The following is a 15,950-nucleotide window of genomic DNA, read 5'->3' on the forward strand; positions in this document are numbered from 1 at the left end:
TACCTCTGAGGCATTTGGTCCATTCAAATCCTAGTGTAATAAGTCTTAGAATTTTAGTTTGTTTGGAAGTTAGTACTTCTCAGAGTTTCTGCAATGCAGGATCAAATCAGAGGGCGTATTAATATGCCCATCCCAATAGTTGATTTCTTTCTTCTTTATCTTTTCCATCCATATAATTTTTCACTACATAAAAAGAACAAAAAAATTAAGAGAACAAATACATGTATTAAGCAAAAGCTACTGCCTTCATACTGTGCTTCAAAATGAAATTTTATTATTATTCACTTATTTTTATGCACAGGTCGTCTTTAACACAGCTCTCATTGGACTGAAGTGGAAACATAAGAATTGAGCATATTTTCATTTTGAGGTGAGTCCACTTGTAGAAAAATTAGTATATTTAAAGCCGTCTGCTGTTTCTCAGGAAATTTTGGCATTTGCATGCACTCTGAGAAACACTACCGTTATCCATGAAATGCTGAGTGTGAAGGAGTGCAGAGAGTCCCAGGCGGAGTCTGGAATTTCCCTCTCTTCATGCCCAGTCCTACTGCAGGGCCCTTGGTGTGGTGCCCTGCTTGCCTGACTTCTTTGTGTCAGTTTGCCTGTTTTTAATGTTTTATTTATTTCTGGGAGAGAGAGAGAGAGACAGTGTGAGCAGGGGAGGGTCAGAGAGAGAGGGAGACACAGAATCTGAAACAGGCTCCAGGCTCTGAACCTGTCAGCCCAGAGCCCGACACGGGGGCTCGAACCCCACGAACCATGTGATCATGACCTGAGCCAAAGTCGGACGCTTCACTGACTGAGCCACCCAGGCGCCCCTAGTTTGCCTGTTTTTGAAAGAGGGATGTTAGGATGAGCACTGGGTGTTATATGGAATCCAACTTGACAATAAACTATGAAAAAAAATAAATAAAAGTCCTTAACTTGGGGCACCAAAGTTTAAAATTTAAACTTTAAAAAAACCACATGCATGGAAAAAAATAAAAAAAATAAAAGAGGGATGATGAGGCTATTGACTCTGCTTACCTTCCAGATTACGTGTTTTGAGAGTAAATTGAGATCATGGATATGTAAGTGTTTTATTAAGAACAATGTAAGGTTGGGGCGCCTGGGTGGCTCAGTTGGTTAAGCAACCGACTTTGGCTCAGGTCATGATCTTGTGGTTTGTGAGCTTGAGCCCCGCGTCGGGCTCAGTGCTGGCAACTCAGAGCCTGCAGATGCTTCGGATTCTGTGTCTCCCGCTCTCTCTGCCCCTCCCCTGTTTTCTCTCTGTCTCGCTCTCTCAAAAATAATAAACATTAAAAAAAAAGAGAAAAATGTAAGATAGAGGTATTAAAACTGTAAACTGTCAGTAAGTCCAGTGGGACTTATCAGTTATATGCATAGAATCCTTTTAAGTATGAGATTTCTGGATGTTACTGTAGCCTGCAGGCAGTGGAATGGCAGGAAGCCGGTGCCATCTTCTATATTATTTCTGACATAAATGGTAAGCACAAAAAGAAGAGGGGAAAGTAAGAGGAGGAAGGAGCAGCAGAGGAAAGAAAACAAAACCAGTTAGGTGGCTTTGAAAGTATTGGTATTTTTAGAATTAAAAATTTATTTACTGGGATGTGTTTGAAGGAATTATTAATCTGTGGACTTAGTAAAATGCATATTCCTTTTGTGTGTCTGTGTGAAACAAAATATTATTAATAATAGTTCAAATGTACTGAATTGTACACTTAAAAAGGGTGAGTTGTATGGTATGTGAATTATAGCTCAATATTTAAATGTATTTTCTATTAAAAACCTGTTCACATTATTTTCAATATTTTTGTATTCTGTATTTTACATTCTTGCTGTGGGAAAAAAAAATCTAGTTCTGACTTTCTCTTCCTTGGGGTTTTTAGCCCTTCGTCTGAATACCTTGGTATAGGTGGTCTGAGGCTTGAGTAATACTGAGTGGGTATTTCTTTTCTTTGTTTTGTTTGTCTTCTTAACTTCCTTTATTTCTCTTGTTTTTCTTCAACTCACCGGGCACATGCCATGTCTTTATGTCTTTTTGGGCTTAGGTTTTTGCACATGACCTTTTATACTGGGTGTCCCAAATTGTATCCGGAGGCTTTTTAAAGGTGCCAGGATACTATTTAGCAAATGTGGTTACTATATTTCTTTCTAGTAACTATGTTCTAAGAGTATTTCCTTATACCTTGGGAGAGAAATACTGGTCAGGTGGTAGTAAAATTCCTGTCTTCCTGCGCTCCTTCTTCAGGTAGTAGGGATTCTCCTGCAGCATTCGTTGGTACTCTGTCGCTGCTTGACTTGGTTATCTTTTGTCTAAGGTTGCAGCTGCTGACTCTCTCTGTGTCTTAGTCCAGAAGAAAATGTTAACATTTTCTCATACAGTGTACTCAGTTCCTTGTTGAGTGATTGAGGGGGCGGCGTTCAAGGCCTTTCAGAGCCATCAGCCTCCTATCTTTTAGTCTTCAATGCGGGCTCAACAGTTTTAATTCTCCTGCTGTAACCTCTAATTTATTGCTTGGCTGAGTCATCTAGCAACTACTTTTGTGCTCTCTGGATACAATTGCCAGTCATATTCTTTTGCATTTTTAAGAAATGCTGTTTGTGACTGAGTAAACAACTGGCTTGCTGAGTTCCACTTAAAAGTCATTTCTTTGGTTTCCCCCAAAAAAGTAATTGACCAGTCTAAAGAAACAGAACTGCAGAGGACTTTTACCAATTGCTTTTTTATTTAGATAGAGAGTGTAGGCTGTAGGAGGAAAGCCTGTTCACAGGCTTCACCATCTAACACTTGTAAAATTCGAGGGCATGTAGCCTCTTGAACCTCAAACTTTGTAGTTGTAAAGTGAGTGTAGTGTTTCCGACATCATAGGATTGTTAGGATTGAATGAGATAGCATACAGAAAGTGCCCAGTACAGTACGGAGCACAAATTGTGCCGAGGTAGTTATTGTCATGGCTGATTCATCCTCTTCCCGCAATTTGCTCTCATCATTGTCATGGTTATGAGATGAAGCCCAAAGGGAGTTTTGTGCAAGTGAGCTGGAGACACAATGCAGTGTTGATAAAGGTCTGCTGTTGAAATTGTGTGTTGATATGGATTCTTTGATACATTCTTCATCTTGGTTACCATGAGAAAGTCCAATCTTAGAGGTAGGTCAACATGTCTGACTAAGATTATTACAGACTTATGGAAATGGGTTAATTGGTAGCTAATGAGCTGTGTCTGAGAACAGTGCTAGAGTTTTAGGAAATAATACAGTTTCACTTCAGACTTAACTGCTCTTGAAAGTAGGCAGTTATTTAAACTATTTACCTTTGCAAAAACAACACACAAAAATATTAACCATTTAAAATTTTTATCTTTTTCAGTATGTGTTTCTATTTTTTTGGATATGATGAAAAAAATACAACTACACAATCAGATTTTAAGGAGCAGACATGTTTAGCAATTAATCATTCAGCTTCCTTTTTCCTACATAGAGGCACACTTTATTTTCTGTTTTTCATTTTAGAGTGTGAGCATACAAGATGTAGGCATTAGATAACAGCACATCAGATGGCTTCTTGCAGCCAGTTTGGGGATAATTGAAATTACTGACACATAAAATGCAGTGAAATCTTTTTATGCAAGAATAATAGTAAAAAGATGTTTCTATTCTGAAAATACTCTAGCTCTTTGAATCCTTGGTGTGAAGTTTATGTGAGGTGAAAGACTTGAGTGTGTGAAACATTTAGAATGGTGAAAAGTTCATTTTAAAGTTTTATATTCTGAATTTAACCCTTAAAAGTATTTTGAAAATGGAATAAATATTTCCAAGATGACAAAGATTCTGTGTAGGGGATTTGATTAAATCAACAAAAATTGGGGTAACAGTTGCCTGGAACATTTTGATTATTCTATCCCAAAAGGATTTATTTCCAGATAATATAAAGACATGCCTTTAAGATACCATAAAGATACATTGCTGACTGAATTTTCTGCCTGAGATGATTTTTCTGAAATGAGTGAATGGAATATTTAAATGTCATATGTAAACTTGTCACTTGTGAATCCATTTTTAAAGCCATACTTAGCTAATTGATCTTTTATGCAATTAAAGAATTAAAAAAAAAAGATTTTCTTATTCACATGGAGAGAAGGGAGGTCATGCAGTTTGTCTCTATGTTTTTAGTTACATGGGAAGTGTAGTTATTTTCTGAGGAGGGGGGAAGGCAAAGAGGAGCGTGTCCTATTATAACTTGAGAATGTGGTTACTTTGGGGAATATGTTGTGGGCTCATAAAGACATAAAGTATTGATCCACAGCAATCAAGAGACCAACTAAGACTGATAAAGATTTATATTGGGTCTGATTGTCAAGTTTGTAATTCTCCTTGGTAACCCAGAAAACATACGTAAAGAAGGTTGAGTAGTACTAGGCCACAATAAAGATAAAGTTCCTGGCCTCAAAAACTTCATAGTTTCATTTACAAAATAGAATGTTCTAGCTTAAAGTTTCTGAGTTTCTAGGCTCCCTGTAGACATGAGCAGCCTAGTTCCAATGTATCCTAATGAATATATATTTTATTGATCATCTCCAAGTACCTAGCTCAGTGTTTGGAATATGCATTGATTAAATTAAACTGGCAATATGGAATCAAATGCTAATGGGAAAGGCATTATTTTTCTATTTTTGAGAGAATGAGGGAGAGGCAGGCAAAGAGAGAGGGAGACAGAGGATCTGAAGCAGGCTCTGTGCCATCAGCCCAGAGCCCAATACAGGGCTCGAATTCATGAACCAGGAGATCATGACCTGAGCCAAAGTTGGATGTTTAACCAACTGAGCCACCCAGGTGCCCTTGTGCTTTTATTCTTAATAGTGGCTAACAGCACATGATATAGCTCACCTTTAGGGGAATTACACTGGTCTTCTCTTCAAAAACCGTGTAAGCAAGAAGAGAACATAAAGTGAAATACTTAAAGTTATGGGAAAACCGTGGAGGTGCCTGGGTGGCTCAGTTGGTGCTGCATCCGACTCGATCTCAGCTCAGGTCTTGGTCTCAGGGATCTGAGTTCAAGCCCCAACTGCACTCCATGCTGGGCATGAAGCCTACTTTAAAAGCAAAGCAAAACAAAACAAAACCGTTCTGGGAAAACCAAACCCCAAACCACCAATCTAGAATTCTGTATGCAGTGAAGTTATCCTTCAAAAATGGAGACTTAAAGGCCTTCTGAGACAACACAAGGACAATAGCACACTGGGAATTTGTCACCAGTACACTTGTCTTGAAAGAAATGTTAAAAGAAGTGTGATTTATAAATATTCTAGTCTCTGGCTTATCTTTTTATGTTTTGTGGTTTTTAGCATATTTTTACTGGCTTAAATATTTTGCTCCCAAAGCTTGATATCAAAATATATTGTGCTTTAACTATTTCTGGAAATAGTATCTCTGAAATGAATATTTTCAGTAAAGCTTATTTAAAATCTTAGATATGACATGACTAGGTTGGGCGGGGGAAGTCAGGTTACATTACACGACCAATGACAGACTGCGGACATCACCATGAATCTTGGAGCTGAAGGTTGTCCTGCACTGGGCTGAAATAGCCAACTGTCTACACCCTTCAGAAATGGACCACTCATTGGTTGTTGGCCTCTCTGGGAAGGGCATGACCTTTGGCCTGGTAGCTTGCTGCCCCTGAGGCCATCCCTCAAAGGGCTGATTGACCAAGGCTGTCTGCTGACTGTACAGCCAGCAGCTGTGGCAGCAAATCATTCCTTGAAGGGATAGCTGGGTGGCACATCTCCAGGTCTCCCTCAGGTCTGTAAGCTTGGGACCCGTTTTATGTGTGGTAAGAGGCCCTGTAAATATGGGGCACGGGGACTCTTAACAAATCTATACATGTGAACAAACCAGAGTTCCCTTGGAAGAGCCACCTGTCAAGCAAGGGGCTCAAAAGCAGAGTTTGGGAGAACAGTTCAAGGAAGTAGGTACAAAAATCCAGAGCAAAGTCTTAAGTCTTAGATTTGTAACGTTCTGTTGTGTTCAACTCACAGAGCATAAATGGCAGACTTGTATTTTCATTCAGAAAGGTGTATGCTTTCCTGAAGAAGATATGGTGCTGTTGGGAGAAATGCCTGACCTTTGAAATTCAGTTAATGACTCAGCACCTGGGAGAATGTTCCTGATTATTGTGGTGGTGTTTTTGTAACATCCTCTGTGGTTCTTGCCTGAGGAACAGATTACCTTACCAGGCATCAGGAGTCAGTATTAAAAGGTCCACTGCTGTAGTTTCTGTGAGCTTCATCCCTTGGACTGTAATTAGTTTGGTACAAGACACTGATTAAATTATATACATGCATACACCCCCAAATCGCTCCCTGGCTTGAAAATGGAATCTATGAATTGGCTTCTGTGTCTTTTTTAAGAGTTATTACCATGGGAATGAATAGTCTGCTTAGTTTTCTAGTTGGCATGGTTCTTCCAAGTTAGGTCACCTGTGTTTTCTTACGACCAGTTGCCCACACTAAAAAGCAAGTAGTTAGAATGCAAAACTAGTGATTTAAGGGAATTAGCCACATCAGTGCTTTTAATCTGTTGATTATTTCCTTTCATGCGCACTAGCAGGAGTTTACTCATTTTAGTTCTAAACTTTTCCATCGCAATCAGAATGGGTGGGGGTTGCGATCCTGTACTGCAGTTGTGAACTTTTGTTCGTTTGGAGAAGCATGATGGGGGGGAGAGAAGAAAACAGACAGACACATCATGATAAAGGAAACAGGGCTTATTCATTCTTAATTTTACTGAGTCATCACTTTATATACTTTGCTTTACTGTAATTACATAAGCTGTGGCAGTGGACCAGCTGTCTTAAAGTTAAACTTGTAGGTTTCTACAAACATTAAATGTTAAGGTATTTCAGTTAGGTTTAAAATAAAACACAAGAATGAGGAGGGGTGAATACAGGCAAAACAATGAATTGGGGGTAATGATTTGTTGATCTGGAGATAGACACACACATACACACAAGCACGCACCCATGCACTATTTTGCCTATGGGCCAGACTGGATATAGTGAGAGTTTTCTACTTGGGGTCAGTGCTCCTATAGCAAACCCAGTTCTGTACGGACCTAGATGTTTAGAAGTTGAATCAGGTGGGAAAACAATGAGAAACCCAGACGCCACAGGCCTTGTGAGGTTTAAACAGTAAAACTTGTGTATAACTCAGCTTTAACTGCACAAATTAATAAGATTTCCTGAGTGGAATGATGATTTAAGAGAGCTCATAAATTTCGAAGCCTGAAAAAAATACCACATACTGAATTACAGTCTCATCTATTTAATAATTTAAGTCTGAGGAGTCACATATGCAACAAAGTTTAAACTAGTTCAATTCTGGTTATGATACATCATCTTTTGCTCATGACTCAGTAATCAAAATGATTTCCCATTTAATTTGTTGCAATTGAAGAGATTTTTCTCTTTTACGTCTACATCATTAATAAAATTATAGGCGTGCCTGGGTGGCTTAGTCAGTTAAGCATCCGACTTCGGCTCAGGTCGTGATCTCACAGTTCATGAATTTGAGCCCCACGTTGGGTTCTGTGTTGCCAGCTCAGTGCCTGGATCCTGCTTCGGGTTCTGTGTCTCCCTCCCTGTCCACCCCTCCCCTGTTGGCAGTCTGTCTCTCTCTATCAAAAAGTAAACAAACATTAAAATAATTAAAAATAAATAAATAATTAAAATTGGAATCATTTCTGCCTCTAGGATGACTCTGTGATTTCAATGATGCCTAATATAGTACATATTACATAATAGTGTTACTATAAATCTTTATTTATTCCTTTCAGGAGGCAAGGAAAGGCAGGATAATTAATCACCAACTTACGTTATTAAATAAATTAAAGGAGAAAGCTGTACATTGGCACTTCAAAATCTGCCTCTTATTGCCATTGGACTGTTTTGAGGAATGCCTACTGAATCACTAATGTGTCCAGCAAGAAAATCCTGTATATGTGGATGCATGTATATGCACATATATGTATTTTTCTTCACTTGCTGCCTCCACTCTGTAGACAAACAGGCTTTTGACAAAACCTGGCTCTTCCCTCTTGACTGTTTTTCATAAATCCACCCGGCCTCACTTACTGTAGAACTTTTGTTCTAGTTTTTTACTGGACTTCGGCACAGATTAGAATTCTGAGCCAGTGCTGCCTTTTCCAGGTGATTTGTTTGTAGGATGTTTTATCCTGCTAGCCACAGGGACTGAACTTTCTATCCAGTAGGGGAATATGAAACTCGCAGCCCTCTCCCCAAATCCCAACGTTCTGTCATCCTTGACAGTAATGACCCCTCTTGTTTTTTTTATTTTTTTAATGTTTTATTAATTTCTGAGAGACCGAGAGAGAGAAAGACAGCATGAGCAGGGGAGGGGGTCACAGAGAGAGGGAGATACAGAATCTAAAACAGACTCCAGGCTCTGAGCTAGCTGTCAGCACAGAGCCTGATGCAGGGCTCAAACCCACGAACTGTGAGATCATGACCTGAGCCGAAGTCGGATGCTTAACCGCTTAACCAACAGAGCCACCCAGGTGCCCCATGACCCCTCTTGTTTTTTGCTGTTTTTCTGTGTGTATTCTTTTTCACCTTGTCTTTCATGTGAAAGAAACAGTCCTTCTTGCTTAACAGGCTCTTCAGTTTTGTTTTGTTTTGTTTTGTTTTGTTTGAAATTATCTTCAGATATTAAACTCCCACAAAGGCTTTCTAACTTTACTGGAAAAGAAGTGACAGTTTGCTTCCTGAAACCTTTCTACTTACTCAGTTTTTACATAAACTGACTGCTCACTGGTCATGTTAAAGTCTTCTGATCTTTTATTTGTACATAAGCATGATTTCATTAGATTTATGTGGTATTCAGTGTTTATACGTATACCTTGTGTTACTTGTATGCTTTTAGTATGTGTATGTACATCTGTAGTCAGATTAACCTGAAGGGCAATCTCTACTTAGTATATGTATTTATTTCTCTAATATAACCTAAAGGGAAAATTCTACATGTTTCATGAGCCAGTCCGCACACTGATGGGTTCAGGGCAGGCTGCCCCAAGATATACCACTTTGGCATAGTGATTATTTGTGGATTAAAGTCACTTAAGAAACCACCTGTGCCAGGAGGACACTGACCCTCTCCTCTCCCTCTGAAAGCAGGAATGAAGTTCCCCGTGTGTGAAGGGTGCCTCCCTGCACCTGGAGGCTAAAAAGCATCCTTATTTGCCAAGGAGAGGGAATTCAAGTCTGAGCAGCCTGTATAAACAAACTTTGTTACTACTTCCTTGCTAATTTCCTACCCCAAGCCCAAACCCCTTTGTTTTGTCATTTCCTCACGAATGTACCCTTTCTTTGTCTAAAAGGTATAAAAGCTCCTTGTTTTGGTGATTTCTTTGAAACTCAGGTTTCTGTGAGCTCTGCTATGTATGAATTAATTTTGTTATTCTCCTGTTAATCTGTTTCATGTCAATTTAGTGGTTAAACCGGCCAAAGAACCTGGAAAGGGACAAAGGAAACGTTCTCCTTCCCCTAAAGTACTCACGAGACAAACTTCAACAAGTGTTGAAGACACTGTTTATCGACAGAGCTTATGAATTTTTAAAATTCATATTTCCCCCCTCATTTTTTTCCTTTATCCATCTCTGTTCTTTGTTGGTGAATCAGGGCTGTTGTAATGAGATTTCTATAGGTCTGATGTCCAAGGTCAGTACTGAGTAGTGGGTGAGGAACCGTATGACTAAGAGTCACTGGTGTAACCCCATTGTATAATTTTTGATAAGGTGACAAAAGCCCAAGAATTAAGAATAATGTAAGTGAAAGTGCTGTGTAACCTATATACTGTGTGTGCCCACACATCCTCTGAGAGTGATTTTAGTCAGTGCAAAGTTAGTGGTCGAGATAAAGCATGTTGCCGCTGTAATGACTGGCCGTCCCTGTGAATGAATAGAAAGTGGTGTAAAGATCTAGCAGGTAAGTATAAGATCCGCTGGCTTATCTGGATTTATTGGCATGGATCCCTGGGCTATTGGTATTCTAATAAAATGCAGGAGAGGGCGCCTGGGTGGCTCAGTCGGTTAAGAGTCCGACTTTGGCTCAGGTCATGATCTCATGGTTCGTGGGTTTGAGTCCCGGGTCGGGCTCTGTGCTGATAGCTCAGAGCCTGGAGCTTGTCTTCAGATTCTGTGTCTCCCTCTCTCTCTGACCCTCCCCTGCTCATGCTGTCTCTCTCTCTCTCCAAAATAAATAAAACATTTACAATGCAGAAGAGTGTTTGCCTTGAAGTAAACAAAGTAGTTATTTTTTATGTTCCCTAACAGGAAACCTACATGATCTTTTATGTCGACATTCAATTTTATTTCATTGTTAAATGAATCAAAATGATATAAAGTGAGATGAAGACTAATTATTCTAATGCATCTTATGGTATTTTAATGCGGGGGGAGGAGCCTTGCGGACTGATAGGTTTTAACAATGAAGCAGTATTTATTACTTGCAGATACTGACCTGTCTGTAAACAAACACCTTTGCAAAATGGAGCAAGGCCAGCCGGGAACATTGTGTGTGGGAGTTATGCATATATATGTGTCTTTCTAAAAGATGCATGCAAAAATCTGAAGAGCCGTGCAAGCCACTATTTTACATGAACTGATTATGCTATAGCAGCCAAATTTTAAAATCGAATTATAGCTAATTTGAATTAATTTCTATATTTAAAGATAGAGCAAGCTTTTTAACAAAACTTGTTTATAGTCAGAAAAGGTGTCTTGTTCTTTCTGTATCTTAATCCTTCCCTAATGTTGATGTCAATTAATGGAGACTTTTTGGTGGTATTTGAGACGTACCATATACGTGAAGTGCACAGTTTATCTTAGGAGTCTAGGATGAGGATTAGATGTTGACGTCACGTTCTGAAAGTTCATAACCCTTAGAGAGGGACTGACTGACTCGTGGGTGATACTTTGATTTTTTATTAAGAAGCCATATGGCTTTTCTGTTAATGAGTACTGTAATACTCAAAGTCCATAGGAAATTAAGAAACAGTGACCACAAGCACCTTTACAGAAATGAAATGATGCTTTTAACATTAGCACAGTCGGCATATTGGTTATCTTAAGATGGAATTCTGTGTTTGCAGTAAAAATTAAGGTGTGCCCTCTTTGAGATGGAAGAGTTAGCATTAGGTTAATGTGTAAGTTTTTCCTTCTGCAGTATAAAATGATTTTTCTTTTTCTTTTTCTTTTTTTTTTTTTTGGTGTGAGAGAGAGTGTGCGTGCTGGAGACGAGCAGAGGAAGAGGGAGAGAGAGAATCTTTTTTTTAAAGTTTATTCTGAGAAGAAAGATCATGAGTGAGTGGGGGAGGGACAGAAGGAGAGGAGGGGAGGGAGAAAGAGACACACACAAAATCCCAAGCAGGCTCTGCACTGTCAGCGAAGACTAGGCACCATGTGGGGCTTGAACTCAAACTGTGAGATCATTACCTCAGCCGAAGCTGGATGCTTAACCAACTGAGCCACCCAGGAGCCCAGGGAGAGAAAGAATTTTAAGCAGGCTCCACACCCAGCCTGTAGTCTAACACAGGGCTCAATCTCACCGCATTGAGATGCTGACCTGAGCTGAAATCAAGAGGTGGACCCTTAACCAGCTGAGCCACCCATATATTCCTACAGTATAAAATGATCTCAACTTGGGAGTTGGTCAGCAGGCACTGCTGGTTTTGGATTAAATATAATTAGAATAATCTAGGCAGGTATATAGAAAGTATTACCACATGTATCAGATTTATAAAAAGATACACAGATGTGGTTGTTAATTTAGGGAATCATGTCTGATATTCCTTTTTTTTTTTTAAATATAATTACTGTCAAGTTAGCTAACCTACAGTATATACAGTGTGCTCTTAGTTTTGGGAGTAGATTCCCGTGATTCATCGCTTACATACAACACCCAGAGCTCATCCCAACAAGTGCCCTCCTCAGTGCCCGTCACCCATTACCCCTTCCCTGCTCCCCCTCCCCCATCAACCCTAAGTTTGTTCTCCACATTCTAAAGTCTCTTATGGTTTGTCTCCTTCTCTGTTTGAAACTACTTTTTCCCCTTCCCTTCCCCCATGGTCCTCCACTAAGTTGTCTCAAGCTCCACATATGAGTGAAAACATATGATATCTTTCTCGGACTGACATTCTTGAGAGTACCAAAATACAGATGTAGAATAGGTCCACATTATGTTTTCTAAGTTAGAATTTGGCACTGAGAACCTCAGTGTATGTTTATTTTGGTCTAGAGAAGGATGTTATGCATGTTTATGTCTTGTACATACACAATAAAAAATCCGTGCTCACAGCTAACAGAATGAACCTGTTGATCTAAAAGAAAAAGTAAAAGATCAAGAAAAATTTGAAAATTTTTAGTGAAAGATCACTGCCAAACTAAGAATGGTATAAAACATTTTTTTCTCTCGTCAGATTGGGATAGATTTTTACAAGTGATATGCATACAGTTTTGGTGAGAATGTAAGTATTGCGTCTTTGGAGCATAGAGGAAGAAAACGTTTTCCTTAACCCTCTTAGGGTCTCTGTCTGGATCCGCAAATTAAACTGACAAAGAAAGATTAATAGGAGAAAAGAATACAGATTTATTTAAAAGAAGTTTTTCATGAGATAGGAGCCTTGGTAAAGGAAGGAAGGAGACCTGAGTATTTTTACCTGGGTTAGATAAAGACTGATCTGTTATGGAGGAATATGATAGAACAGAGTATGGGGTAAGTATAGTAAACTGGGGGAGATTTAGCAAGGCCTGTTTGTTCTGATTCTTCTCAGTGTCCCTTTGTCTTCAGAGATAAGAATGCTCCTGTCTTCCTGATGAATGGAGGGTACCTGTCACATTAGGGTTTTATGACCTTTTTCAGGAGAGAAGGACCAGGGAAGGTCAGAGCGATCTCCCTGCTTCTGCCATTTTCTCAAACCCCTTTACCTTAAAATATTCAATATGCCAAGGTTCCATATTTTGGGGTTAGTTTGTCCTAAAACATGTCATGTGGTCCCCTGTCTGAAACTCCCCCAAGAACTTCCACGTTCTAGAAGCTGATTTAGCTGGCACCTGGGTGGCTCAGTCGGTTAAGCATCTGACTTCAGCTCAGGTCATGATCTCACGGTTCGTGGGTTCGAGCCCCATGTCGGGCTCTGTGCTGACAGCTAGCTCAGAGCCTGGAGCCTGTTTCAGATTCTGTGTCTGCCTCTCTCTCTGACCCTCCCCTGCTCATGCTGTTTCTCTCTCTTTATTTCAGGAAAAAACAAAAAACAAAAACCCACATTAGAAGCTGATTTAGTAGATTATCCATTGAACTAGTTTCTCAGTCCTGGACATTTCTGTGGATATCCAAGAAAAAGAAAAGGTTAATAGTTAATGGTTAGAATGAACCATTAACCAATGAACGTGGTTTTTGAGTCCAGAGGGCAGTTAGTCACCAAGAGTATTTATAGATGTTTGACTCACAGCATCTTCAGGATAGGGTGAGGGCAGGTGGTCATAATCTGGCAAGCTTTTTTGGTTTGTAGTTTGAATGTGTCTGGTGTTGTCATCAGGTGTTCTGGTGAACTTTCTGAGTGGCCCACAGAGCAATAGGCAGGAAGGGCTGTCCATACGTGAGTTGTTGTGGTGATTTCTCTGACATCGATCTCAAGTTGTCCAGCTTCAACTTGCAGGGTTTTGGGAAAGAGGCAGTTTTAATGTTTAGTAATTCCAAGTCAGAAGGGTGGGAGAAAAATTGGAAACATTAGGATCGAGAATTGTAGCTAGATATTGGAGGAAACTAGAAGAATTTGGGATTTAGTCTACTGTGTCAGTAGAGAACAAAACCTTAAAGACAGTGAAGAAGACTAGAATTTAATACCCACAGGGGTGTAGTTTTCCATTGAAACACATTTTTTGTCTTTGTAGTCAGCCTCATTTCTATCAAAGACAATTTAAGTAAGACCAGTTTGTTTGCCAAATAAGTCTAGTTTCATTAACTTGGTCTGATTGTATCAGTGCAGCAAGGATAATGGTTGACCATATGTAATTTTACAAGTCTGCTTTGCTAGAACTTTTTTTTTAAACTTTATTTATTTATTTTGAAAGAGGAAATGGAGAGAGAGTAAAAGAGCAAGCACAGGGGAAGGGCGGACAGAATCCCAAGCAGGTTCTATGCTGTCAGCACAGAGCTCAATGTGAGGCTTGATCTCATGGGCTCATGAGATCATGACCTAAGCTGAGATCAAGAGTCTGGATACCTAACTCACTGAGCCACTCCCCTGCTTTGCTGGAGCTTCTAATGAGGAATCATAGATTGGGCTTTTAAAATGCTCTTGAAGCTTGTAGACCCAGTCAGTAACTCATTCATTGTCAGATTTTGCCTGTAACACTTAGAGATGTGAGTAAATTCCTCTCTTCTTGAGGTTCTCCTAGTATCCTGAGGTTGCTGGATTCTGCTAGGAAGTAAGGGCACTCACCTGTTAGGCAGAAATCCTATAAGCAAGCTACCAGGTAGTTTTTAGAAGGGGAGCTTTTTAAGTATTGGCTCCATAAAGGCAATCTTAGTTCCTTAAAGCTTTCTAGTCATATCTGATTCTGTGCACATCATTCTCAAATATGACATTCCAGTCAATGCCTTTCTAATATAACCAATGCTTACAATTGTGTTTTGTTACAAGGAGGACTGATTTTTATTGAACTTATGCAAATAACTATATTGCAATGAAGATAATACTCCGTAAGAGCCCTCAAATTCTGGAGAGATGAGCTGGGGAGAAACGATAAATGCTTCAATCTGTTTACAAAAGTATAATTTACCAAATTGCTGTGAGTTATAAGTAGCTCAAGAGGAAAGAGAAAAAAAGTTTCCTTAAATCTGAAAAACACAACATTAAGGAACCAGTGCTGCTTCAAACAAAAGTTATCATCATCCACATCAGTCCATTGAGTCCCTTATAATTTATTCTTACTCTGCTTGCTCTTTGGTTCATAGGTTAATGAATCCATCAGCTCCTTCATCAGTTCTGGAAATTCTTGCCCATTCCAGTGGCATAGTCTTAGAGTTTTTCAAGTGATACCGTCATAGAACATTCTCATAGTAGATTATTGTAAACACCTTTAGGAAAGAATCAGAGCAGAACAGTAACTCTGAGGTGTCAGCACAGAGCCCGATGTGGGGCTCAGACTCACATGCCATGAGATCATGACCTGAGCCGAAGTTGGACACTTAACTAACTGAGCCACCTAGGCATCCTGGAACGGTTAAAATTCCGATGAGAGTTCGTTTGATAGGAAAATTAATTATTTCTGTGGTATACAACTATTGAAGATGGTAACTGGATTGAGGGTATTGACAAATTTCTATGAACTTTGTATGACTTCCAGAATACCTATATTAATAAGATGTATCCGTAAATATATAACCTAAATGTTTATCACCACTTCTTATTTGACAGTCTTTTCCATGTCAAACCTAATTATATTAACATCTCTCTTTCATAAGATGAGAGACAAACCCTTTGAGATTTTTCAAGGACCCTCTGGGAAACCCAACAATCAATTTGATGTCAACAAGACTTTAGGAATTTTGTTGAAGATATCAAAAGGCTTGGATTAGTTGACTAAATAGGGTCACAGATCATTATGAAATAGTACTTAATTACCTCTCTGACCAAAGTGGAAGATGATTTTAAAGGTAAGTATAGAAGGTTACCTAGTTGTGAACAAAATTCTTTTAATATACAGAGAATTCTGTTTTCTTAAGTAATCAATGACCTGATAAAGACAGCATGAAGCACAGGAAATTATTCTAAGGCAGCATCTAAGATAGATTATTTTTTTAAGTAAAGATAACTAAGAGAAATAGTGATGTTTTTTATTTAATTTTTTTTTTTTTTATGTTTTATTTATT

The 15,950-nt window shown here is 39.1% G+C and overlaps 1 protein-coding gene across 2 annotated transcripts in view; it reads left to right on the top strand.

The window, feature by feature from the left end:
• The first annotated feature begins 299 nt into the window (after nucleotides 1–299).
• EPS8 (EGFR pathway substrate 8, signaling adaptor) overlaps nucleotides 300–15,950 on the top strand; it is a 125,073-nt gene continuing 109,422 nt past the window's right edge. For both annotated transcript variants that reach the window (XM_077756424.1, XM_077756425.1), the window contains exon 1: nucleotides 300–370. The gene's annotated coding sequence lies outside the window, so the exon portion shown is untranslated. The remainder of the gene's footprint in view (nucleotides 371–15,950) is intronic.

The sequence above is a fragment of the Crocuta crocuta genome, unplaced genomic scaffold, assembly GCF_008692635.1.
Source record: "Crocuta crocuta isolate KB4526 unplaced genomic scaffold, BGI_CrCroc_1.0 scaffold262, whole genome shotgun sequence".
In the NCBI taxonomy this organism is placed as follows: domain Eukaryota; kingdom Metazoa; phylum Chordata; class Mammalia; order Carnivora; family Hyaenidae; genus Crocuta; species Crocuta crocuta.